Source organism: Cygnus olor, chromosome 4, assembly GCF_009769625.2.
Source record: "Cygnus olor isolate bCygOlo1 chromosome 4, bCygOlo1.pri.v2, whole genome shotgun sequence".
NCBI lineage: Eukaryota > Metazoa > Chordata > Aves > Anseriformes > Anatidae > Cygnus > Cygnus olor.
In genome coordinates, this window is record NC_049172.1 from 27,102,999 (window position 1) to 27,127,712 (window position 24,714).

Here is a 24,714-nt window from a genome sequence, read left to right on the forward strand (position 1 = left end):
ACTCTCACGAGGAACTAAGCCTATGTTGTCATTGTATCTGCATAACAGCATGCAACTTAATGAGTTTTGCCTGTATTGCTTGAAGAGGAGGTTTCTTTTGTTGGTTTCATTTATTCCAGGTGATGGCAGTAAAGGACCTTTGCTCTCCTTTGCTCTTTCAGCATATGATATGAAGTACAGAAAGCTCTCAGACTCCTACTCCACCTCTGGAGGACAGAACTCCCTTCTACCATTCCCGTTCCTTCCTTGCAGCTCATTATGACATACACCATGAGATGCAAAAACAACATGGCTTGGATTGCAGGTGTTTTTTTTTCCTTCTCACTCTTAATAAATAATAAATATGGTATATATTTTTCACTTGCCTTTGTATGGGCCTCTCACACTGTATATTCTGGTATAACCTTTCAATGTATTTCATACAGTGCAAGTTGCAGTGTTTGTTTTTAGACTTAAGATATTTAAAACTGCCCCTGGAAATTTAGTATAGATTGTGTGTTAAGGGACAGAGGGTGTCCCAATAAAGCTGTTTATCTGGGATTTGTCACTCAGGCAGACGGTAACATAGCAATGTTATGTCAAAAATGGTTTCAAAATGAAAAGCCTTGCAATAAGCCTGGAGTGTACCTGCTGGAACTGGAACAAATCAGCCATTCACAACTAATGTTTTATTGATGGTCTAAAGGAAAGGAGGAAAAAAAAAAAGAAAAGAAAAACCTACACCAGAAAACACAAATGAATTCAGTGTAGCCTTGAAACTTTGTTTTTTAAGCCTGAATTTAATGATCATAGGACAGGACAGAGGAGAGTTTAGCTTTGCTGTTCTCAAATAAGACACGGTGATGCCTGTTAATAGAGGATATGCTTCACCTGTGGTTTTGACTAGACTGGGTAGTGCTCTCTTGAAATCAGTGAGGGGGAATGGGCCAAGTTTTTTCCTCACAGAAGAAAGAGGGCTGGGCATGTCTGCTGAAATTGTTGTTGTAGAGCAACTTCAGGGAAGGTACCCAGGGTCTATCTCAAACTGCATGCAGCTTAAGGGGCCATGTCATTACAGTGCTGTAATGACAGCAGTCTCGTACTAGTTTCAGAATGCCAGTGGGTATGAAAGTATTGTAGTAGTGTTCTAGCTCAGATCCAGAATGAGCTTTCGAAGCAAGTTTCTTGATTGTCTCCTCTTACTGCCCTTTGTTTTTTTTTTATAATGGAGCAGTTTCCCAGATCATGAACTGGACTGATTTCAGACAAAGCTTAACTAGAAATGTGTTCCAGGAATACATCTAATGCACCCTGGTCACAACAGAGTTGAAATAGAGTTAGCACAACGGGAAAACTCCCTGAAATATTTTCAGTGTTGATGTCAGGTCCTCAGCACCAACTATTTTGCCTGATGGATTTCCTCCTGTTGGGCTGCTCTGCTGGCTAGTGCAGACCTGGCTTGTATTTCCCTCTGGCAATGTGGATGTTCACACAACATGTGGTGTCAGTGGCTGACCTGTGTGTGTGTCCAGTTCAGTTCAGAGGGAAAGTTAACTCAGCTTTGTTGATGCTAACCCGTGGGCCTTGACTAGGGGCCAATAGGTGCCCTAAGCTTTGCACCTTATAGGTGTGTCCCTGTAAAGTTACATACTTCCAGCTGTGACATATCTGTATGCTTTTTCCACCCTGAGAAAAGCTACACAACTGTGGTCCTTTCCCATGAGTTAAGTTTGGTCTTGCCCGTAGTTCCATTTGCTGCAGGGAGAGGGAAGGAACAGGGCCAGGAGCCCTGAGCCGGATGCATTAGTACATCACCCAGGCATCTTCGGAGTCACTGAATCTATTTCCCCACTAGCACACACAATTGCATCACAGATCCCTATCATCAGCTGGTAGAGTTCTGTCTGGAACAGGTTAGTTTTCCTCCTGTGATTGCAATGCAATGCATTTCCAGAAATTTTTCTTTGGAAACTTTTCTCTTTATACACGCCTGTTTTGGACTAAAGTTGTGTCAAAAAACTCCTCGTTTTCTGGTGTTTATATGTGCCTTCTGTGTTTGTGAAAAAACAGTAGTCAGCCTCAGCCATTATTGATAAAACAGGCTTTGCTTTCCTCTGGCCACTTCTCTTTCTCCCATTATGTTCTTCACTGTGGAAGAACAAGAATAGCTCAGTATATTGGAAGAGGCCCCACAAACTCCTTGTGTAATAGGACTGCAGTTAGTTCTCATCTTTACTGGTAATATTTCATCTTCCCTGCCTCAGTTCACATTTTTCTTCTACAAAGTCGCTTCACAGAGTTGGTGTGCAGTCACAAGACATTGAATGAGTCCACTGAGGTCTCTCCTTTGTCATTTTAAACTGATGATATTTATGCTTTAAGTGGAAGTCCCTGTAAGAAGTTTCTACGTTCCTGTACTTGCACTTGATAGTGTTAGATCTCATTCAGTTTGTATTAGTTCAGCTTTCCAGGTCATCATTATTATTTTTCCCCAGCATATTCTTGCTTTCATTTGCATTCCTGTCAACTGCGTGTCATGAGCAAACTTCAGTGCTTTTCTATCTTTGAGCCAAGGCCATTAGTGGAAATATTAAATAAGATTGTTCCCTAAGCCAATCCATCTGGAGCTCCATTGGCAATGCTCCTCTAGGCTGACGATCTGCACTTCAGTGCACCGGATTGATGTGTCTGTATTTAGCCACCTCGACCTTGCCCACAGAATCGGGCTATCATACAGCTTCAAAAGGAATACTGCAAAAAGAGTGAAATCTCTCCTTTATCAAGGGCTACACTGCTGACACACGTTGTCAGCTGGGGCTGGCTGCTCCCTGAGGGGTGGGGAGTCGAGCGCGCTGCGGGCCCAGCAGGGCCAGCACCTTGCCCTGGCCACAGCATGCCGTGCCCTGAGACCTCAGCCATGTTCAAGCAGCAGTGGAGGCTGCCCAGCAAGTTGGCGGTGATGGGGCAGGTCCAAAGTCAAGCTGGGAAGTCAATTCACAAGGTCAGGGTCTGGATCTGTGGGGTGCACATGAAGGCAGGGCCAGGCTGTAGCTGAGTCATGGCCTGGTGCTGCTCAGGTGTGGCTTGGGCAGGGACTGACCACCTCAGCTGAGCTGGAGTGGGACTTCTTGGTCTGTGGAGGGCAGACAGGCACCAGAAAAATACTGTCAGGGCCTTTGAAGCTTCTTAGTGACTGGGCTGTTTGATTCTTAATCAGGCTTCCTCTTAATTAAAACTGAAAAGAAATGTGCTGTTTAGAAAATGCCAGGTCACCATTCTGTGGAAAAGTTTGCTGGATCACATCTGTAGATGAGGAAAGCATCTGGGGTTATGTTTTCTGGCTAGAACTTGGTAAGACACAAAATAATTCCTCCTTGTTCAGTCTTTTCAATCACTGGGTTTGGAAAAGGAAGACATAATTACAAACTGATTTTTTATTCTGTGTATATTAAGGGTTATAAGAATCTGTTTATATCTGTTTTTTAATTTGCACTTTAAGATTTCTTCAGCAGATATAAGCATAGGCTGCTGTACTTACCCTAGTAAGTTTAAAATGCTCAGGAATGTTTGCGAACGCTGAAGTCAACTAAATAGCACGGGATAGCCTGCGCTGGTACTTTTAAACCTTTTACCCTTCAAAACAGGAGGCTACCAACTGCTGGAAAACTGCACGTTTTGTAATGGGCCTTGCCCAGTGCCCACACCTGAACTGTTCCCAGGCCAGAAATTGTTTTGAAGATTGCTATTTAATGCTGTAGCCATTTAACAGTTTAGAAGATAAACAGGAATGGTTTGGGCTGCTTTATTTTATAGTTATAGACAGGCATTCAGTGCTTCTCAGCTTTCCTGGGTCATGGACAGCACAGTTGCATAGAAACCAAGAAAGCAAAGCAGTTATACAAGAAACACTTGAGTGTTTGGAAAATCATCCAAGTGTTTGGGAAAATACTGAGTTTCTTCACCTGAAGTTTTCAAAGTATTTAGTAGTGATGTAAGTTACACTGATAAAAGGTGAAATGAGAAGGGTACCGTAATGCTGAAATGGCAACGAGATCTACAGACAGACTCTCCTCTAGTGCAGAGGTTGTTAATGGGAATAGCTATTAAATAACTGCTTATCTTATCTGTTCTTGTCTTTCACGTGTTCCTTAAAACCCCCTGATGTTGAAAAGCTGTATATAGGATCAAACAGGTTAGAGATTTGGTAGAGAATCCTGTAGAACTTCAATTACAGATGTTGACATATAAACTGTGATCATTTTCTGTTCAGCATGTAACAATATAGGAAGACAAGTCAAATATTGTCCTTTGAAATTGTTTGCTTTGAGGTCAGTGGGATGCATGATCTTCAGCTGCAGGAAGCTAATTCGTTTGAATTAGTAGAAGAAGCTGGAAAGCAGGCTAAGATAACAGTCCAACTGTGATTTTTTTTTCATAGTGACATCTGACCTGTTATTTTTCTTTGACTGGAGGGATGACTGGCCAGTAAAAAGAAACTGAAAACGAAGCATTTGAAATGGAGCCACATGGGAAAGCTGTAGGCAAATTAAGATGGGGACTGAGATAAAATGTGGGAGTTATGCATGGAAAAGACTAAGCAAAAAGTGAGTAACGCTTAGAGGGGAATTACTAAACTAAAAGGAGATTTCAAGTGGTGCTTCTCTGAACTTGGGCTTGGGACCGATCATGTTTAACAATTTCATAAGTGACCGAGGCACAGAAAGTGTACTTTTTAAATGCACTGCTTAATGTACATTTGCAATGTGCTAACAGACCTTCAAGAAAACATGGAGAACAAGAACAGAAGGAACTGTGTACCGCTGAGAACAAAAGTAACTAAGTGCCATGTAATTTAATAGTAAATCTAACAGTACAAAGGACAAGGCAAGCACTTAAGGACTAATAGTAAGCATTAGTAGTAAGACTATTATATTCATTTGTTCATATTCAGGAGAGATGGAATTTAACTGAAATGAGTGAAAAGAAGCGTTAACAGTATTAAACGAAAATAAGAGTTTGTCTCAATGGGACAATAAAAAAAAGCAGACTGGCAAAATAAAGACTGAAGAGTATGATAATGGTCAGTGAATATTTAGGATGATAAACATTATGGACAGCACAGGTCATTTTTAGGTAGCGAATAGTGTTGGCACAGGAACAAATAAGAACAAATGGTACATAAATATTTTTAGGATTTTTTTTTTCCTGGAATAACTAGCTAATTAGATTAGCAGTAGTAGTAGGTTTTCTGACATACTAGCAATGGACATTTTGGCCTCTGAGGACCTTTCTAATCTTATGTTCTTATTAATTTGTATGAAAATAAAATGAAGGAGAATGGAAGACAATGTTTGCAAAATTAGAGATAGTCTCATTTGTAGACAACACCATTGCAGAAGTATTTGGGATAGTAAGCAAAATATTTGAATAACCTCTTAGTCTTTTTTATTAATTATTGCTGAATAATTAAGTTGTATACAGGAATAAAACTACTCTGCAGAAGATCACCTTTCCTTAGTAAATCCAAAGTTTCATTTTATGAAATTCTGTGTAGTCAGAACTGCCAGCCATTGCTACACTCAAAATCTTGTTTATGGGCAAAACCGAAAAAGGCCAAGAATTTATTGCTACTGTAATTGAAATCTTAATAGGTTAATCCAAGAACCATTAATAGTCCAAATGTAATTACTACAGAATGTGAAAGAATAAATCTATGCCAAAAAAGTTTAATAGCAATAAGAACACAGTTAAAATCATTACTCACACACTTGCTATCAGGGGAAGGGTCAGAAACTGTTAGGCTTACTTCTCTGGGACATAAGGTCAGTGGTGCCTTCTGGGTGGTGGTGCGGGTGTTGCAGTGGTTTGTCAGCATACAGACTCCTCTGCCAGGAAGAATGCTATGTTCATGTTGATAGCTTCATCTCCATTACTCAGGGATCTGTGTGGGGCCATTAATTAAGTGTGCTACCATGCTTCTATGCCTTTGTTCTTTTTTCATTGTTTTTCATTCTTTATTGGTCTGCAGCTACATCTAAATCTGGTGCTTTCACATGCGCTCGATGCTATTGCTTTGTTCTATCTCACACATAAAACTGCTGTCATCCCACATTTCCTTTAGTGACCATTAGTGAGTTGTTTATAGCAGCAGGGTATCCAGTACCAGGCCTGCGCCCCATCTCACCTTATCTTTCAGTGCCTGTTCTCCTCCATACTGCATCCTTTTCTCCACTTCTCAAGGTCTCTGCTTTTATATCAGGCCTGTACTATGCTATTGTGTGCTGTTATGTTAGCCACAAATATCTCATTCTGCATAGAATAATGGCTTGTTACTGCTATCTGTATAAACTGTGATCGTACTATAGGAGTTGAATAAAACAAATTAGCCATAGAACCTGGTCAATGAGGAAAAAAAATGCTGTTAGAGATAAAGTGAAGGGAAGTTGCAGGCAGGTTAAGAAGAGGCCAGGCAGACCAAGCCAGATGAGCCTCAGTCCTGAGGCCTTACAAATTCAGTACAAAGCCTGTTATTACAGGGTGACACAGTTACGCCCTCTTTACCCTGCATATACGACTTCATGTTACAGCAAGGTCTTTATCCAAGTTGTTATTAGCTGAGAAACAAACCAACCAAACCAAACCAAGAAGAAAAGAAGCATGATGGCTAAAATCAAATTGATGGAACTAGTTTTACTATAAGGAAGTAGTATGTTAATTTTCCATCACATCTGCCTCTTGAATAATATAATCCTCAAACACTTCGGCACCTTTATGGGACCTGATTTGTTTCAGTCTGTCCTTGCTGTCTCAGTGAGACTGTTTGAACCTGCCAAACTCAGCAGTACTTTTATGCAACATTCTCTTATGGCATGTATTCTGAATTTGACTCTCATTTTCCGGAGAATTGAGTGCAACTGCCAAAAGTCATTTTACTTGTCATCTTTAACAACCATCAGAAAAATGGAACTATGTCTATAATACAATGAGCTAAGAGGTACGTAGTCATCCATTAGTAAGTCCACTTAGACTGAAGTTGTACTGCTCCTCTAAATGAGAGTGACATCTTCTATATCTCAGAATATATTAACTGACTCTGAATGCACACCATTATTTTTCTTTGTTAATTTGGCTTTACACAAGGAGTAATCAAATAGAAGGTGAAACCTGAAATTAGAAAGACAGTAGAACCTCTTTGGAAACCTCTCAGTGCTTCATGATCCTTTTTCATCTTCTAGTACCTTGCTAGTTCTTCTGAATATGCTTTGTAAGCATTGGCTAAAAATGTGTGACAGAGATGCAGTAACCTGAATAATGATACAGACATACACTGAAACAGTTGTGGCTTGTGAGTTCTGTGCAGAAAGGCTAGCTCTCTCAGATATCTAGGAAAACCCTCACCAGAATGCTGGTGGTCAGATTAGTAAACGTGGACAATCACAGATCCTCATACTATTACCTTCTTACTCACCAAGGTCTTTGAATTGGGTATGTCCAGTATTGAATTCACAGAATGATATTTCTGCCTCCACTGAACAATTTGAAGAAGCCTGTTATAAAACACTTGGTTACAAATCTCCTCTATTCTGTGCCAAACCCCAAGGAAGGGAAGTGTTAACCCTGTGGTAGGGAATTTCTTTGGACTGTAAAGTTTGTTTTACAACAGTTACTTTTTCTGTGTGAGGAGTCACTGTACTCTGATCCAAGTCATTGCTATGCAGTCCTTGTCCCAGTTGTGTATATATACATTAATAAAAAAAACAGAGGGAGATGGGGGGGAGCTAGAGCCACCTATCATGAATGGAAAGACTCTTCTGGAGAAATGACTCATAATCACCCTTATAAATTTTCCATTAAAAGTCACAGGAACTGATTTAGTTGCTAGTTGCTGTACCGCACCCACTTGGTTAGCAGCACATAAATTTTACTGTTTTCTGTAGCTTCGATTATGTTATTGGATGATAATGTGTAGATGTGTATTGATGTAGATGTGTACTTACTATCTAATGTAATACATACATTTTGTATTTACTAATACTAATACATTATGTATCTACTAATACATACATTATGTATTTACATAATGATGTAGATGTGTATTTACTATCAAAATAGACAATACATCCTAGACAATACATCTACAATAGACATACATCCTTTGTTTTGTTTCTTGATAATTTCTTAATAAATTCTTTTTTTTTTTTTGGTCTTTTTTTTTTTTTTTTTCCCATCAACCTTTGGAAAGAAGAAATTCACCCTTTGTTAAACTCTCCCAACACAATAGTAGAGGGAGGCATATGCTTAGTGGACCATGGCATCTGTGAAAGTTGAGTTTTCTGTTAGCAAGGTACTGACTAAATGACAGTGCCTCTTTCTGTTTGTCAGTTTTAAAAAGTGCATCTCCATATTTCCATTGGCATGGCAAAGAATTGGCAGCACAGGGTGTCTCAGATGAATTTGTAAAAACACTGTGTTTTTTCTTTGGAGCTGTACACTATCTTCAGAAGAAGGGATAGACATCACTGTGGAACAGGTCCTTGAGGAGAACATCTGGTGAAAGTTGGTGCTTCCAGGTCAGCTGAAGCCTCACACGGGAGACTTTGCCTAACCCGTATTCCTGGCTTTGTTACCAAGCAAAGTGAGACCTGAGAGCAGAAAGAGGGCAGTTTGGGAAATGAGAAACAGGAAAGAAATGCAGCTTGTGCTTTGAGAAAAATGTGTGCGGCAGAAATGACAACTGTCAAGAAGGATTTGTAATCCAGTGGAAGTCTTCTGTCAGTATAGTCTTTGACTGGGAGAAAGAGGAGAGCTTGTGATCATAGGTGGTGATGGAGAGCAAGAGAACACCTGGGATTTTTGAGGGCAGGTCTAAATATCGCTGCAAACAGTGTGAATTGCTTGGGAGCTGAAATGCATAGGCCTGCTGCACACATGGAGTCAGTGCTGTGTTATTTTTAGTCAGTATGAAAAGCATCCGTGTTTCAAATGGGTGATTGTCCACACTGGGCGTTTTCATACAATTACATGTAGGATAACAGTAACTTGTGGCTTATGCTTAGTTCAGTTTCTTGAACAGATTATTGTAGATGTGTAAATATGCATAACTGCTAGTACTGCTGAAGGGTTGGAAGAGGCCAGAATTAAAACTGAGGCATGAACAGCTGTGGCTATGAGAGTTTGAACTTGGGAGAAATGTTTCTGGAAATTATGCTGCCCAAAAGGCACACAGTTAAACTTGTGGTGAGTAGCTGCCAAGTGAGAGGCAGCTGTGCTGCTGGGAGGAACAGTAAGTGCTGATGGTCCTTGCTCAAAGCAATGAAACCTGTAGGTGCCAAGCACCAGCCAGGCCAAAATACAGGATGTATGTATGGTTAATGATGCAAAGATTCACTCATGTGGCTCCAGAAAGCACATTTTGTAAAATTATAGAGGAAATATATCCCGTCTTTGTGGCTTATTTTCTCCCAGATCAGCTGAACAGGTTGGGGGAAGATCTAAAATCAGCTAGAGGTGGCATGTAAAGTGAGAGACAAGTCACTCCTGCTTCATCTGCTACTACACAGGTTTAATCTTGGCAGGAAAACAAGTCTGCACCTTAACTTGATTCAAAGTGTGAACTGAAGCTGCTTTTTACTTCTTGGTTGTTGTTTGTTTCTCCCATGATGGGACCTGCTGACACATCATCAAAAGATGGCAGGTAGACTTAAATTAGCAAGCAAAGCAAAAATCAGCAGGAAGAAAACTTGGAACTGCAAAATAAAGTAATGTAAAAGGCTGTTCCATATCAAGGAAGGGTAATTGAATTTTTGAATAGTAGGCAAACATCTTCCAGTAAAAAAAAAAAAAAAAAGAGAGAGAGAGAAAAAAACTGCCGACATAGGTTTTTCTTCTTAAAAAAAAGATATGAAATAAATCATCTGTCTTAAATTTCTGGCAGTGGAAATATTGTAAGGTAACTTTTGGAGGATGTTGAAGATGTTGTTGCTCTACAGAAAAGGCAACTTTGGATGAAATATTAATGAATTTACTCAACAGATAAGGAGTAGAGTATAAAATGAGTTGTCACTGTTTTCTTGAAATTTATTTTTTTGGAAGGATCTTAGCATTAAACAAGAAAAAAAAAGGACCAAGGAAGAGCCACGTTATTCTTTTTTTTTCCAAATGGCCTGTTGAAAAGGAAAACATGACCAGAAGTTTTACCCAACTTAAAGTTCTTAAAAAATAAGAAAATTACCTCATATAATTGTGCTGTCTACTATTTTATAATATATAGCTATGTAAAACAAATATTTACATAATTTATCATAGAAAACATGTATGTAGTATAAGGACTTTTAATACTGGCACTATACGTAATATTATTATGAGCTTGGAATACTAATTCTTGACCTCATTTGAGTAGCAAGCCTGCAGCACAATTTTATATGCAACTTATATATACTAGAAAATGATTACAGCTATTCTGGATGGCAATGTTACTTTCTTACTGGGATTTTCTTCTATCCTGTAAAATTTCTTATGGTATTTTCAGCACTTATTTGAACTAAAATATTATTGCAAGTAATAAAATAAATATGACTTGATTAAAACCTTATTTACTCAAAAATAGGTTCACAACTTATATGTCTGCTATATCTACCTATGTGCATCTGTGTTGCATACGGTTATTATTAAAATAAAACATTAAAAAGAGCTCAGTAGTTGAAAAGAGTTGCCAGAAAGTGGGATCGGTGATACTAAGTATTTCTGTTTTACTGTTTGCTCTTTCCTAAATGGCAGAAAGGTAGTATTAGCCGGACAGTTTGTACAAAAATCCAGCTCTGTAGAAACAGCATTAAGATCTTCCTTGTGGAAGTCAAGTATTGCTTTCAGGAGCACTGAAACTCTGAAGGAGGAAGGACTAATAAAACAGGGGGGATTAAGGGATAAAAAGAATGATCACATCTTGCATGGCCATTGTTGTGTAGCTGTAATTACATGTGAAGGAATCGCTGGTAAGCAATGTATTCTTTTTTGGTTCTTCCCTCTTTGTCTTTCTGTATTTTTAGACTTAGGAGTTAGCAAAATATTTCTGTAAATGTTTCCAGATTTCAACTGTCTGTGGAGAGTTAGTATGAATATTTTAAACTGAATGAGCTCAGATGAGCTACATAAATCAGATAGTGTATTTTAGTTCCTGTTAGAGAGATGAATATGATCCTTCTGTCTTTGAACATTTTGCCACTGTGCATACCTGTTGTGCATATGCAGTCACATTTCAATTTCAAAAACAGTCTTCTATACAACATGTTTTCAGTTCACTTCAAACATGTGTATGTGTAGGAGGCAGTGGAGTGCTGGAACAGTCTTGCAAGTAAGTTAATTGTATTATTTATCACTGTTGGGAAATATAAAATGGGTGTTGTGACTGATGCAATAAAGAAATTGCATTAATTAAATTACACATTTATATATTATTATATGTATGCAATTTTACCCAGTCTTTTTGTGGCTGTGGGGTTTATGATATTGGCAGACAGTAGTCAGTCACAGCAGAGAGATGTAATAGGCTACTCACTGATAAGTAGTTGAAAATAGATTATTGATGTAGTTCTCTCTCACCCCCCTCAGTTATCTGACAGGGTGCACTGAAAGGTGAAAATCTGAAGAAATTGGGATTAAATTGCCCACCAAGAGGCTAATGCTTACTTTTACAGTGAAAGATGAGCAAAACCCTCTACTTCTGTCACTCATGTTGCTATTTATGTGGTTTTGCTGCAGTCTTCTCCCTGCTTGGTGCTATTATTTTTGCTACATACCTATCTCTGTGACAAGTATCTATGCTGCCAATAACTGCGCTATTCTGCCCGTAACTCTGTACACTGATGCAGTCATACATGCATATTTGCCAGAAGAAAAATATTCTGTAGAAAAGTTGCAATAATCAAAATATTTTTTCTAGACCATAATTTGGTTCCATTGCCAACATATAACTCTACTTGCTTGAGTTTTCTGTGATCTAAGCATCCTGCCTCCTGTCTTTCTCTTACAATCACTCAGTAACATGTCAAAAAAAGTACTGACATCCGAGATTAGCCCCACATTTTTCTACTTCCCACCATTTTGATTTCTAAACTCATGAAGTTGATTCACTTGTAAGCTGACTACAGCTCTGGTTTTGGTGAAGACTCCTTGGAGCAGTTGCCTTTCCCTCCAGGCTAAATGAGGGAGTGGTTCAATGCTCTTTTGTTTAGTAATTGCTAAATCAGTAGAGGCCTCCAGTCAGTAACATAAACCCATGGAGCTCAGATGAACAGAGGAGAGGCTATGGCCCGTGATTAAATGGTTTTCTAGGTGATAGAGAAAAGGCCCAGAGGCTCTGATGAGTATGCAGTGGGTAGAGCTGTGTATGTGGCAGTGTGCCCTGGAGAAGCAGAAGCAGGAGCTGGAGCACTCCTGGACAGAGGCACCCCACAGGAATGTGGTCCCCATGAGTCCTAGGAATACCTTGGGGTTAGGTGTGGCCAGACAGACTGCATTTCACAAATCATGTGCCTCAGGTATGGTCAATGTTGTGCTTCTTAGGAAACCACCGATATTTAAATGAGGAAAATCCTTTTTTTTTTTTTTTTTTCTTGTCTTTTCAGAGAGAGAAAGCTCAACAACATAAGGCAAAGACAATGACTAAATTTGTGTAATGAGTTTGTTTTGGTTGTCTTTCAGCTAATTCAGTTGCTTGGAAAAACATACTGATGATCTTATCTGTATGCCCTTTTTAATAGCTTTTGTAGGCTTAATAGCTGATGAGTGACCAAACTGCAAATTTTTTTTTTTCGCTCTACTTAATCTTAATATTCACTCTTGATCTTGAGCTGCAAGTTATATGAAAACTAAACAAACTATGGAATGTATGTAAATGAATCTTGCTGAGATGGTAATTAGACATACAACTCATTGATGGGGTAGTACATGCTGTAGGTTCTACAAATAACTATAATTTTCTTAAAGAATTGTGAATAGGTTTCTTTTAGCAAATACAGCTTTTTCCTCCAAATAAGTAGCCTGCAGCCATGATTCCTAGTGGCTTTGACTAAAATAACTAGATGGGTGTATAAATCATTATACGATGGAAAGATGATTTAGGTTTCCTACTCATAATTCTTCTGCTTGGGAAGTGGGCTTCTGTTGCTCTGTGATTTTTTTTTTTATGAGTGAAGTCCTCGAATGAAACAATTTGAAGAGAATGTGTGGAACAGGAGTACCAGCTGTGAAAGGGAATAAGTGCTGGAACTAACTTCCTTCCATAAAGCCCCACTTTTTGGGAATAAATAGAAGAAAATTGGAGTGCCTTTAGCAGCCTAATCAGCTATTTCCTGTTCTTCTATTACCGTGTTCCTTACAAATAACCAGAACTCTTGGCTGATATCAGTGTTCATTGTCTTACCGTTTCGAATATTTATTTTTTTAAATTAGTTTTTGGTGCTGTTAATTTTTGTCTTTTGCAGCTTTATGGTCTTTATTGCTTTCAGGGCCACAGAAGGAATGATGCTAAAAAGGAATTTTATTGCTAATTATTGGAAGCATCAGTCTGAGGTCTGAAAAGAGCATTTGGTGCAGTTTAAGACAAAGTTAACTGTAGAGTACCCCTCACAAACCGTCTGTCTTGCTAGAGAGAAATGTTTTATTTTATGATGCAACACATTATGAAAATATGTTTAAGTAAAAAAAGAGACCTTATGCCAAAGAAAAAAACCTCTTGAGGGATGCCTGAACTCCAAAAAGTAGGGGAGATGAAAGCAATAAGTAAGAATGGTTGTTATTCAGACAAGACTACTTGAGGCTATTAATTTTATTGACAAGATAAAAATACTTGACTAAATGCAAATAATTAATCTACAGTTTCTTTTTATCTCGTCCTGTTTACTCTGTAAATATGCTGCTTGTATTCCTTCCATATTTCTTACAGCTCTGAGACCATATAAAAAATAAGCTGCTGTTTAGTTATATTGACAGGTGACAAAAGCTTTAAATATATATTTTTTTTTACTTAAAAACACAATTTTTTCAAGAACCTAAGTGATTTCTCAGGCTCTGACAGATGAAATTTATTTGTTCAATAGTTATTTCTACTTTGCTTGATTCAAAATGTGAGCTACAAACACTTTGATCAATGAATCGAACAGTCGTCTGGGTTCATTACACAGTAGTTCATTCAGATGCATCTCTATCCCTGAAATCTTGTAGAGCAGTACAAGTGAACCACAACAAATCTACTTGTGCTTCTTACTCCAGCTCTTTATGGGTCAGAGTGGCTGTTAGAGACAAAAAACCCTTCTAGCTTGGCTCATACAGACCAATTTTAACCTAGCTAATTTCACAGGAATGTTATCACAAAAGAGTTCAGTATAGACTTCAAAACTTACAGAAGCTGAAAAAATATTTGAGTTATGAGGGCTCAGCTAATGCAGATACTTTGCAAGCTGCATCTGCACTAGTTTAATACTCTGGGTATTTCTTTTTGAAATCTGTTCTTAAGGTACTGTATATTCCTGTATTGCAATATGTATATTCCTGTATTGCAATATGCTAAGGCAATATGCTAATATGGTAAGGCAATATTGCAATATGTATTGCAATATGCTAAGGCAAACTTATTTTCAATTAATTAGGTCAAGGTAATTATATATGCTATAAATGCTGGGAACTATTTTTTGTTCTACTTCTAAAATTCATTAAAGGGTGTTGCTAATGAATGCTGTTTGAAATAGATTATCTTCTGTCCTGGATCAAATTTCTCCTTGTTTGTTGCAGTGAAATGGCAAATGGCATGATAGTTGGGGAAAAAATCATTGAGATAGATACCTTTCAAAACTGTTATGTGACTGTAAAAAAAAAAAAAGAAAGTGTGGGGGGGGAGATAGGGGTTGGGACATGGGTGTGTGAGAATTGCCCCATCAGGGATAGTTTTGAAAGTACTTTTTCTCTCCAAATCATAACAAGAATGAATCAAAGAACATCGTGCTCCTCACTGCCACTGGTGGTAATCTCTTGTTTCAGCCAGCTCAGTTTCAGGCTGGCAAGCCCATGCAGGAGAGCTGAGCCTCCTCAGCAGGCTCTGTGGTAGACACGGCTGTATGATCCAGGCTTCTTAAAAAAGAAGCTTTTCTTTAAAATGTGCCCTTTTCCTTCTGTGAACCACCTGTACTCATGTATACATCCTAGTCTGAGCATCCGGCGCTAAATCTCATGACTGAAATCTCTTTTGTTTCTCTCTCACAACTTTATTAGCACTTCTAGTTTCCTTCTCTGTTTCTGTTCAAAGATTTCTGCTAGCAGCTGACATGGAGGGAAAACAGTTTTTGATCTGCAGGTCCTATTGTATATTGATCTGCCCTGAGTGTTGCTCAGTTGAGATTTGTGTGTTGTTCCTACCTAGCGCTGGTGCAGCGCTTCCCAGGCAATTCAGCCCTCACCTCAGTTCAGATTTGGTAACTTTCCACATTGCCATTTCCACTGCCACTGCCTGACCAGGTGGTCTGATCCTGTTCTCATTTCAGGCTGTTCTCTCACTGTGCCTGCCTTTCATCCCTTTTCCCTTTTCCCAGTGCCAACAGAAGTTCAATCATTTTTTCAAAACTGCTTCTAATTTTTCCTGATGAATCTGTTAAGTATGCCACATTTTAGGGTTTTCACAATGACAGAAACATCTCCACAGAAGAATTGGAAAACATTCTACACCCCGAACACTTTTCTGAGGAGCTGTGGTTTGAAATTTATGCTGCTGCTTTATCCCCTGTCTTTCCAGTTTAGGATATGTCTATACTGTGGACAGTGGTAGAATATAAAACTCACTTTAAGTGTGGTGGAGTTCTGGAAACATCCTGGCTTCATCGCTACAAAATCTACATATTATTTATGTTAACACAGATGCAATCTCCTGCCAGTTACCTCCAAGAAGGTGTGCCCAAATTTAGGTCAGTGTGAAACAGGAAAACACACAGCTCTATTAACATGAAGGTTTGGCTGTAAAAAATAAAGTGTCAGATAAGAAATCTTCCACTATTCACAGTCAGCTAGGAAAACACAAGAATCAGAGTCTGATTTATACAGTGCTGCTATATTTGTGCAGATGCCTGCTTTTCAGCGAAGACCTCTTTTCTAAATGACATTTAAAAAACACTCCTCTTGCACCTTGCAGAAACATCACTAATGACTGCAGACCAGTGCAAAAGCTTCATGTGCCTCTGTAGCCAAACACAGTTTTTCTTAGTAGTCAAAGCATAAAAACACTGGTTTTAAAGAAGCAGCACCGATGTACGTGCAGCAGTCAAGAAAAAAGTCCCTTCTAAATTTCCCGAGCAAGACAACACTACTGATTTTGATGCAAAAAGTCTTTCTTTTCTTTTTTTTTTTAATAAATGTAGTTGCTACAGAGATATATTAATCTTGTCACTGCCTTTAGATATATCTTGTGACCTATTATATCTGAGGGATAATTCCCAAACACCATAGGAGTTGTTTGCAATTTTCCTTTTCCTTAAAATTCACTCTACATCAATTATTCTAATGGAAGGGATTGTATGTGAATGGTCAGGCATGGTTGTAGGAGGTTATTTCACAACTAGAAAATCTCTTGCTATATAAAGAGAAAGCATGTGGCTGAGAGAGCTGTTTTTTTGCCTTTGCTCTGACTCTTGGGCATCTAGGAGACTCCATCCACTGATGGGACTTCTGATCTCCAAATGCTCTATGGGCCAGCACCCTCCTCTGCAGAGGCACTGGGAAAGCACTGCAACACTGTGTTTGTTTTGTAGCTTGCAAGAGGATCCAGCTCTCAGGTACAGTAGTCTGTAGGCTTGTTTTTTACTATCAGAGTATACTAGGTTAAGCAATGGTCTTAATTAAGGCTGTGCTGACAAATGTTGTGCTGCTGATCAGGAAATGAAAAAAGTGTTATGGCAGCTGGTCACTGGTAAAAAATCTTACAGAGAGATAGGTGAACTTATGCGCTATATAAACACACTTTTATAAACATGGTTAGTGACATGTAAACAGCTACTATACAGCATAAACTACCGAGTACTGAGAAGAGTAATGATCAGTAAATAGCAAACTTCCTCCAAAAGGATGAGAGATTTGGTAGCTAATTTCTACACAGAGAAACTCAAAAAATTGAAGGTGGAGATTGCTTTCCTATGCAAGAGTTCACTGTTTTTTTTTTTAATTTTAATTTTAATTTTTTATTTAATTATAATTATTTTGATATAATTCACTCATGAAAAGATGCACATTATCCCAAATCACTGACATAAGGTAGAATGTTGTTCTGATAGTCCACATACTTCATAGGTACAACACAAACGCAAAAGTTTGGGAAGCTACAGCTGGCCAGGAACTTGAGAACTTTGTGATATTGATAATAGTCCCAAGAGAAAATGATTTAGCTCTGTGGAATTTGACAAGTAGCAGTATTCAATATGTCTGACATGAATGTCTAATGTGAGTTTTTTGATGTTAATAAACATGCGTCACTTGAAATGAACAATAATGGAAAATAGAAACCTTCTTTTAAAGTGTTATCCTAAACTGTTTGGGGAATATCCTGGGAAAAGAACTGTCTGATACTCAATTGCTGGGCTTTATATGCTTCCTAAGAGTCTGTAGCTCAGGAAAACTTCATGATGTTCCCTTTCAAACATGCTGGTATCGTGTCTCTGTCAAGGTTAGAGGCAAATTTACAGTGTGCCACGAGGCGGTTGAGGACTGATCCATTTCCACTTCATGCAGGGAAATGAAGCCCAATAGCTGTGGATCTCACTTTGCTGTGGTTCCTTTGTCTACCAAGCCATGGTGGGGAACCTTTCCTATAAAGGTATGTAACATACAGTGCAAGAGCATAGGCTTTCATTTTGCTAACCCACATGAATAGACATTGAGTGACATCTGTTTAATTTGTGGTTTGTTTGCACAATATGATCTTTAAGAAAAGAACAACCAACACAAGGGATTTTATTTATTTATTTTATTTCTAGTAGAGATAGAAAAAGTAAAGAAATTACTAAGCACAGGAAGAAAACAACAAACACCAGTTGCAAAGTTCTGACAGTCTACTGTAGTACGTAATGTGGAAATACTGGCAATTTATTTTTCTTTCATTGACTACCAATTCTGATAGCTGCTATTACATATTTAGTTTGTATTTCAGTTTCTCTAATCATAGAATCATTTCGATTGGGAATGACCTCTAAGATCATCAAATCCAATCTTTAACCTAGCACTTCCAAGTCCACCACTAAACCATGTCACTAAGCTCTACAGCTGCACAGTTTTTGAGGACCTCCAGGGATGGTGACTCAACCACTTCCCTGGGCAGCCTTGTTTCAATACTTCACAACCTTTTCAGTGAAGAAATTTTTCCTAATATCCAACAGAAACCTCCCCTGGTGCAACTTGAGGCCATTTCCTCTTTTTGTATTGCTTTTTGCTTGGGAAAAGAAACTGACCCCCACCTCGCTACAACCTTCTTCAAGGTAGGAGAGTGATAAGGTCGCCCCTGAGACTCCTTTTCTCTAGGCTAAACAACCCCAGTTCCCTCAGTCACTCCTCATAGGACTTGTTCGCTAAGATGTGTGGAATGTTCTTGAAGGACCATATATGGATTGTGTTGTTTTCAGTGTTTTATAACAGAAGAAACATGGTCTATTTAGCAACTCTATGTTTTTCAATGTTGAGTCTTTAATCTTCTGTAGATACTCTCCTCTGCCTTTATTTTAAAAATAGGCAAGTATTGTTTAAAAAAGAGTTATGATAATTTGAATGCATGTTGGCACATATGTATGGGTATTTCTGTGACTTCAAGCTTAATTTGTGTGTGTGTGAGGGATCTTCAGTTTTCTATAATAAGTTAGTGTGACTGTTACTGAAGCTGTTGTTTCTGGCCCAGTCACCTGCCTGACAGAGCCACTCTAGGCTGAGAACATGGCCAGAACTTGCCATGCCTCACTGATCGTTATTATTCTTTGCATTCACAGTACTGTTTTGTGACATTTTCCTGCATACATTTTAAACTTTACTGTTGATTGTAAATGCAATGAAACTAATAAAAGATGCAAACCAAGGGCTTCTCAGCATTATTTCTGTGTTGTAGTACATGGTTATGCTATATTTTCTCCAAGATCCTCCTCCAAGACAAGCCATCTGAACTTGGAATCATCCCTTACAAAGCTGTATTTTCTGTTACGTTTTCAGAATACCATTCTGTTAATTCAAAATCACGTGTGATACAAATCAAAAGCTTGGAGAGCAGAGGGTTAATCTCCAGAACAGGTTCAAGACAAACCAGATGTTGCTGGGAAGGTTAAAGGGAACAGGTGAAGCTATTGCAATGCTTAAGGAGGTGGCAGTAGGACTAATTATCTCAGCTGACTGCCAGGTGCTTGTTTGCTAAAATTTATAAAAGGTTGTGGGGGAAGAAAGATATGGGTGGTGCTGTGGGCTTTCTTTTCTGATTTTTGGGTTGGTGTTGGTATAGTGATTCAAAGGCCCTAGGTAGGTAGTGATTTTAATTTTATTTCAATGTGTGTATTTTGTTACGGATATTTCTCTCTATTATGCGTTCTTCTCTTGCTGTAAGCTTCACTTTGGGCTGTGTAGCTCTATTCCATGTATGTAGGCTAATAACTCAGACTAAGTTGCTGAGAGCTGCTCCTGTGAGTCCTATAAGTTTTGCAAGTTACTATGACTCAGCAATCAAATATTGATTTAGGAAATCTTCTCCTGTGTATGCTCTTTGGCTTTAGTTGTCTGCCTGTTATTTGTAAACAATGCCCATCAGAAAGTAACACAAAACACAGGAAGACAAATTACAGTTAGTGGGTTTTGTTGTGCCATTTTTAAGAAATAAGCTCTGAATAAGATGAAGTGCAAGGTGTTTTTTGTTGCTGTTAGTTTTTTTTATTATTATTTTATTTTATTGACTGCAGCAATTCAAGGAGGAAAAAGTAACCTCTAAAGTGAGGAGCAGTGCTGCCAGCGAGAAATCAACTCTGCCTTGGCAGTGTGCCGGGGTAAGCTGCAGCGTGTTGGTGCGGTGCAGCAGGAGCAGATTGGAGAATCTGACGGCGGTCTCCTTTCGTTTACTGTCGCGCTGGGTGGCAAGGGTAAAACAACAATTGCTTATGTGGTTAAGGAATATTAGGAAAGTACTGAACAAATTTAAGCTGTCTTCCCCTGCAATTTAGCTGCTGGAAATTATTGCAAGCTAGTATCATAAGATCAGTCAGTATGAAGAACTGTCATCTGAGAACATCTGTGTTTAAATGATCAAGCAGTGCTATCATAACGATTGCTTAATTTTCATATGTCCCATATATTCGTGTGACTAGCCATAACTAGCAACAGCATAGATTTCATTACTTTTGAAGAATTAAAGAACTGGCCTAGAAGTGGGCCTTCTCAGTGTAGGTGGTGATATGATCATAAAAAACAGAGGGTGGTATGATGCTGGCATATCTGAAAGGCTAGGAAAGCCAGCATACCGCTTTAATGTCTGGAAGAGTTCCAGATTTAAAGAGCATTTAAGCACTTTTCTACTGTGGGAACAGCATAATGAATACTGACAAGCCTGGGTTGCATGTTGGCTGATGCAGCTGTCCTTAGGATTCATGGGCTTTAATAGCTGCCCATCCCCAAGCTCTTGGCTGTTTTGAGTAACCCCCTGCTCTTGGTCTCAGTACTCTTCTTGACAATGAAAGCAAGTCAAAGGCTTGGAAGAAAAGTGCTTTCTCACTACTTCTAGAAGTGTCACTGTGCAAACAGCAAAACCTCTCCTGTGTTTCATTGTGCCGTAAATAAATGCTGATCTTTGTTATATGCTACTCTGTACATACATTTTTGGAGAGGAAAGTGGATGTAAGTTCAAAATGCTACCACTGCCAAATAATTGTAGAATAAGCTTATTTTACTGAGCGTAATGTCTAATGCTAGTGAAAGGAACCAGTAGGGTTGTGTGACTGTCTGGCACAACAGAACTCTTTATTACAAGTTTTTATACTGACTGCAAGCAGGATCCTTTTCATAGTGTTTGAAAAGGAAATAGCCATGTTAGCTAACACACGAATTGTGATGTTCTTGATTTGCCTGTGCGTTCACAGTTAAGTAGTAAATGCTTGCTCTTATCAGATGTATTGGCAACATTAGGGAAGAAGTCGTCATTTCACAAAGACAAAGGTATGGAGGAAAGTAATTACAGCAAAATGTAGAGGAAAAGTGCCAGTAGTTATTCAGAATAAGTACAGGGAGTAAGTCTGTGGATGCCTATGTATGAGATAGAGGACTGCAGACTTTTGTGTGTGTGTATTTAAAACACATCGCTCAAAATCCCCTGTTCGTCTAGAGATACCGCATTGTACTCTAACCCTGAAGGTCACCGCGAAGAAGGACCTCATGAAGACATTTGATTTATTTAGGGGAGCCAGTCTTAATGGCTGGCAGCACAATTCTTCCCTCGTTCAAGCTGGACATAACATCTTGTGCATTTATTATTTCCAGAGTAGAGACTGAAAGGTTCTTCCAGACTGATATCAGTTGGTTCAGACTACAGATTTTAGAAAGACTTTGCTTCAAATTCTGTGATTTAATTTCATGCTCCTTGTTTGGTTAACTCTACCACAGCAGGTGCATAGTAAAATGTGGCTCTCAACAGGTGAATCTGATTCTGAAAGCAGCACTGGCAGGTGTGACCTCTAAGGAGTTCACAAGGATAGCACCTTTCTGCGTTCAAAATACCTTTCTGGAACACTGGGTCACCTCAAAAAGCAGTAGAGAGTAGTAATGTTTTGGAGTTAGAGCAACTGGTTGTGAGACGCTCAGACTGAATGCACAAACTTCCTGAGTAACATGAACCAAGTGCTCTGCACAGCAATGACTGTCTAGTCTTGTAGTATTTTTGTATTTATCTTTTGTTTTTAAAGAGAGCAATTAGTGCTAAAGGCTCCAGCTGAAATCAGGGTTCTAAGTGCTTTTGAATCTACCTTTTTGTGAGTAAGCTGCTAATAGACTTTTACTTAATCCTTGATGATAACTCATACTTGTTTTAGGTTGGGAGAGGCCCACGGGGTTGACTAGTTTAAACCTTGGTCAGCTCCCCTCTTTTTACTGTGCAGGGAAAAAAAGCATGTAGCACTTTGAGTCTGGTCACAAATATTTTGGATAAAATATACTTTGCTCTCGAGCGTATATATATATATAAAATTGTCTAGATAATGAAGTATTCAGACTACTTACTAGACTTAAGGATACCTAAATTTCATATTTGCTTTCAACTTCCAGTGCCCCAGATGACAAATGACGAAGTCAGAGGTGTGAAGTATTAACTTCTGGGCTTTGTGCTGGCAACCAGCTTGTCCCCAGTACTCCAGAGCAGGGGTATTTGTAGTTTGGTCTGGATCAGCTTTCACCTTCCCTTCACCCCTGTTAGTGATGTCTGTTCTTGCATTAAAGTAATAACCTTTACAGGAGTTAAAGTAATAGCCTTTACAGGAGAATACCCATTCATATATTTTTCTCCAAATTTGAAGCCTATACAGTTAAACTTATATTGAATACACCCATGTTTCTCCTGTTCAAGTACTTTAAGGCTTGCTGATCAAAAATGCTTATCAAATTGAGCTGAATTAGTGTACTACAGATTTGGGATGCTCAATTTAGTGTTACTGTGACAAATCCATTTGAGATAATAGACTTTGCCCTGGGATTTTAGAAGAACCACAAAAAGTCATTCTTGGATTGCTTATTAAAAATCAGTAGTGTTGGGAAATGTTTAATGTTTCAGTCCAATTCTTGACAAATATGACAGGTCTTCTGCATAATCTGAAAGCCAGCATGGAAGGATGCAAAGGAAGTCTAGGGAGGCCTGAAAATGGCCTCTGTTCTGCCACACTATTTCCATCTGTTGTTTTTTTGCCTCGCCTGTTTTTAATATGTGGCCCAAAAATGAGGTGGTATCATGGCATTTACTGCTAATACAAAGCTGTTGGTCTCAAGACAAGCTCTTGGTTTCACAGAACACTAGAATTTAGAAAAAGCACAATGTTAGTAGAGCCAGGTGAAATCTAACAGTACAGACTGTAAGGTAATTCTTAGGAATAATATGAAGCTTTTTGCTGTGAAACATGGCTTGCCACCTTGTTTCATTGGTAAATCTTAGGAAAAGTATGTATCCCTAATGTCCTAGACTTTGCAGAAAAGACAACCAAACCGAAGATATGTCAGGTGAGAAGTTTGGCAGGATAGTTTGAAATACTAATGCTAGCACAAAAGGTGAAGTCTTTGCAATAACATGTATACTGTTGAAATAGCAAAGTCAAAGCTCTTTTTCATCCACCGTCGTTGAAGCTGTTTGAGGACCCAGAGGCTTTCGCTTTTGCCAATCCTAGCAAAACTGAGCACATGCAGGCATGCAATTGCTCTTTACTTAACCCTGCTGTGTATTAACAAAAGGAGGAGAAGAGGGAAGTGGACAGTCAGGACAAACTTGTATGAGCAGACTATGGGCTCATCTAGGCTGCAAGTTAGGAGACAGATTCTAGATATCAGAGGAAAGGTTTTTGAATAAACTTTGACTAGAGTGGGAGGAAGAAGTCTTAACTGATTTCTAGATAGAAGCCTTCATAAATCTATAGCATCTTGCTATCTACTCCTTTGCAGGAAATAGTGTATTATGTCATACAGATTTTTGTAAATCCCATTAATTTCTCAGTGAAGTTGCACTCTTCCCCCCCCCCCCCCCCCCCACCCGCAGAGAACACTGCTAATTCTGAGTACAGAGGAGGCTGGCGTCAGTTTAATTGCCCAGAAAGTCTCGTTGTCACCACTTTGAATGCTAGTTAAGCTGCTGCTTCCATTTTCCCTGCTGCTGGAGACTTTGCACCCTACTGAGCAAACGGGAACAGTCTGGAGTTTATCTGTGTTTCAGTATAGCAAACTGAAGATTGTCATTAGATGGAAAAAAGAACAAGCATTATAGCTTCAGACATTGTCTTCTGGACTGGATCCTGCAGGTTGGATTCTGTATCTGAGGTGCTGTAAAATAACTTACTGGGGAAATGAAATGTCTTTTGCGAAGAACTTTTTTTCTGGAATAAGCAAAAGAGAAATGTTGCACTTGTTAAGTAGGAAAGAAGTTCAAAGATGTAGACATTAATTTTTTAGTATAATGCAACATGTGAAGACAAATGTATTTAATAATGTCACCTTATAAATAAAGAATGCTTTCTAGTACTGTCTGAAACACTTAAAAGTACTTGTTTAGTCAAAGCAACACTGCTTTTAAGTGTGATGAAGTTCATTAAGTCTGTTCAGACGGACTTAATATATTCCTGCGAATTTGCAAGATGTGATAGGAGCTGAGGAAAAGTGTACATTCTACCCAATGTAAAGCTAAGCTGAATATTGATTATGGGAGTGCTGCATTTGCTACACTTCAGTTTGGATTATGTGAAAATGGACTCCGGTTTGGAAGCAAGTGCCCTCAGAAGAAAATCTATTTTCTGAAGAAGAATACGTGGTATAGAGAGCTATAAAATCAGTGATAGAGTGTGTCATTTTGGAGAAAGTTTCAGATATTGACGTGTTTCAGGGTTTTCAGTATAACCAAGTTTCCAAAATTGGCTCTCACCATGCTGTACTGTGTCCATGCGCTGCATCTCTGGTGTGCAGTGCATCATGACAGCAGTGGTGGTTCTTCAAGTTGTGCTGTCC

The 24,714-nt window shown here is 38.8% G+C and overlaps 1 long non-coding RNA gene across 4 annotated transcripts in view; it reads left to right on the forward strand.

The window, feature by feature from the left end:
• Window positions 1-220: 220 nt before the first annotated feature.
• The window catches only part of LOC121069571, a 104,350-nt gene continuing 79,856 nt past the window's right edge, over window positions 221-24,714 (forward strand). For all 4 annotated transcript variants that reach the window (XR_005819492.1, XR_005819490.1, XR_005819493.1 and 1 more), the window contains exon 1: window positions 221-304. This is a non-coding gene — a long non-coding RNA (uncharacterized LOC121069571). The remainder of the gene's footprint in view (window positions 305-24,714) is intronic.